At 31.0% G+C, this 3,222-nt stretch overlaps 1 long non-coding RNA gene across 2 annotated transcripts; it reads left to right on the top strand.

Moving 5' to 3' along the window:
* The first annotated feature begins 878 nt into the window (after positions 1–878).
* LOC133804845 (uncharacterized) lies at positions 879–3,009 on the top strand. 2 transcript variants are annotated; one of them, XR_009878662.1, is made up of 5 exons: positions 879–1,294; positions 1,409–1,524; positions 1,595–1,815; positions 2,457–2,579; positions 2,726–3,009. It is a non-coding gene; the product is annotated as an uncharacterized LOC133804845 (long non-coding RNA). The 2 variants fall into 2 exon arrangements; XR_009878660.1 differs by having other exon boundaries at positions 881–1,262.
* Positions 3,010–3,222: the final 213 nt, after the last annotated feature.

The raw sequence follows: 3,222 nt of genomic DNA, 5'->3' as shown, positions 1-3,222 counted from the left end.
ATAGAAAGTTGCTATACAGAAGTTAATGTTTGATCTAACTAGTTCTTCTATGTACTGATTGAGGATACTATTATGTATGTCTTCTGTAACATGTACTACTTTGCTTCACCTGACAACTATAAATCTTTGGCCCTATAAGCTGCATTGCTTTATTTTCCTGCATTACTAGCAAAAGTTATAGCCTGTTATTTTAATTAGAAATTTATGCAGTTTCTATATTGACAAACTGATTATCCAATGTTATTTCTATTACTGTTGCTAATACGTAATCTGATCTATATTTGTGATGCATAGATGGTTTGTCATAAAATCAGTAGAACTTTTATTAGAGTGCTTGCATGATAGATATACATACGTAACCGAGTTCATTCTTTTCCCTGAAAAATAATAATGATTACAAGTAAAATAATTTTTGTGAGCCATAGACAGAATATAAAGTCTTGGAGACATGTTTTACTGACTTGAGCTTGAATATTAGTTTTTTCTTTCAAGTGTATATTCAGTAGAGGATTTTTGGTAATTTTTGGGCAGGATGTCTACTTTGATGAAGAATCCGCTGAAGTTTGATGAATTACCCTTTTATAAAAATAAAAAAGAAAAGCTAGAGCTCATAATGATTATATGTATATGAATTTTTATTATGATAAATATAATGGTGAGATAGTTTGTCATATTGGTGTGTTTCTTAGAGATTCTTTCATTGTATTTGCATGAGTTAAATATGGCTCAAGTTGTCTTACACTGCTATAGTTATAGTGAAGGGAATTTCGTACCTCAACATTATTAACATGGTTTTTTTTGTGTTTTACTTCTAACAGGATGAAGGCCTTCACGATTCAAGTAAAATTGCTGCTTTCGATCTTGATACTTCTGTTAGAAGGTTGTATAATATTCATTAAGCATTGATTAATTACATTTCATTGAAGTGCAATAGTAGTATAGTATATTGAACTATAATTACCAGAAGAAATTAAACAAAATCGAACTAAAATACATTTCATTCCAATACATAGTTTTTAAATCTTATTATATTGATTCTAATGTTCAAGCTCACTTAAGGTTCTTGTGAACTAAGATGCCCGAGACATTTTCAATGTGTACATTTACATAATGCTTCATTTGTTGGAAGCTTTACACAAATTTGGCTCACTAACAACTAGAGTTGATGCACTTATTGCAGGGTAGGTCCGGATGCTTGGTCTCTGATGTATCCTTCAATACTTGCTAAGCTACAGAGCCTGTACAATGATGGCTATAAACTGGTTATTTTCTTTCCATATAATCTATCTCAAATGTAATGTATTTGTCTTATGATTTCTCCTAGTTTGACATTGTACACCTGGTCAATGCTTCGTGAACTTCTAATTATTTACATTATTCACCTGATTACATTTGTAATCATTGTCAGGTTATCTTTACCAATGAATCAAACATTGAGCGCTGGAAAAATAAGAGACAAGTTGCTGTGGACTCAAAAATTGGTCGCCTAAACAAATTAATGAGACAATGAAAGTCCCAATTCAGGTCATGCTTATATATTGTGTCTTTTGATAATAATCAATCATAAATGATTCTTATATCTCTCTGTTTTCAGTTATTGCATGGGAAGAAAAGTAAAGCACGAGGTCCCTGAAGATTGAGTCTGTGAATCTGGGAAGAGAGATGAAGCTGTCACAATAGCAATGAGCATGGGGCAATTGTCAATTTCACAGCTTCATTCCAAAAAGAAAAAGCCCATAGAAACTGGTAAAGTTAAGTTCATTCCTCATGAAGAAATCCTTAAGCTATCTTCAGAGACCTTCAACGAGTCAAGAGGTCAGAAACTAAAAATTGCACGCTACTTTATCTCAAATGCCTACTAACTCTAGAGAGAATAGGTAGAGAGATGTGGATAGCATCTACATTGCTATAAAGTTTTGACTGTGTTGAAATTGATACTCATCCTTTTCATAATTACTAAAATGATGCTGATTTATCTTCTTACCCTTGAGAGTTTGAAAACTTATTCTTTCCAAGCTTAGTTAGATACAGATACATATACTTTAAAATGACATGTTGCAATAAAATGTCAAGTTCTGAAGTTGTTCTAGATTAACATTTTACAAGTACAATGTGGTACATTAAGTTTTTTGTAGCTTCTTCTCTTGGTTTGCTATATCTATTGATAGTCTTTTATTTTACATCAATAATATTTATTATGCCATTTTCCAAAAGTGAAAATCAAGTTGACAAAGAATAAAAAAAATCTACACTGTTGGATCTCTGTCTATTCTCTAATAGCTGATAGATAAGCTCAAAAGGATTTTCTTATCCTTCTTGAGGGGTATAATGTATGTATATCACTTGTTATGAACCTGTGCTTCAAGTGCATTTTATCTTACTATGGTGATGTGGACAAATATTTAGAAAGCAATTCATTCGCACTTACTTTTTCTGATGTCCTTAAATACTTCCAGAAACAACTCGAACAAAATGACAACATGTATCTAGCAAAGTTGGAATTTCAAATAAAAAGATAGAGAAGAAACTAGTCAAAGAACCATGCACATTGTTGCCATCATCACTTGATGTTAGTGCAGGTAAAGTAATTAATTGGTATGAAATGTTCCTGCTTGATTATTTGATGTTGTGGTTTTTGTATAAACCTATTGGTTCTTAAGATGTTCTGCTGATTAAATTAGTATTGTAGTTGCCTTTAGTAATTGTGCAGCCTGTGTTTATGTAGGTGGTAAAACTAAGGATGTTCAAGGAGACCTGCCAAATTTCCCACTTAGTTTTACCTTGTATATCACATATTTTCTGAGGCTGTCTTTGTTGTTCTCTGTTTGTAGTTTTATGTCTTATATGTACTATCTTAGTCTGAGGCTGTCTAGACTGTAATACAGTACAGGTGATTTCTTATCATCTTTTTTTAATACAATCTTGTTTGGTTGGGATTGAAATGATAGTGTTTATGTGAGAATAGAAATAGAATGGGAAAGAAATATCAATTCTTTTGTTTGGTTGAAATTTTGTTTGGAATGGCATGGACTAACATTACTTTGACCAAAATATCCATATGCAACTATAACTATCATGTAATATGATTTTGTAAGCTGAGTAGACTAAATATTAAATATTAAAATTATATTTTTGAGTAATTAATAAAAAAGTTATTTTGTTGTATTTTCTTTTGAAAATTTTAGAAATCTAACATATATAATACATTACATTTTGGAAAAG

The sequence above is a fragment of the Humulus lupulus genome, chromosome 1, assembly GCF_963169125.1.
Source record: "Humulus lupulus chromosome 1, drHumLupu1.1, whole genome shotgun sequence".
NCBI classification, from domain to species: Eukaryota; Viridiplantae; Streptophyta; class Magnoliopsida; order Rosales; family Cannabaceae; genus Humulus; species Humulus lupulus.
The sequence above is the reverse complement of the archived record's forward strand: the minus strand, read 5'-3'. Positions and strand labels throughout refer to the sequence as shown.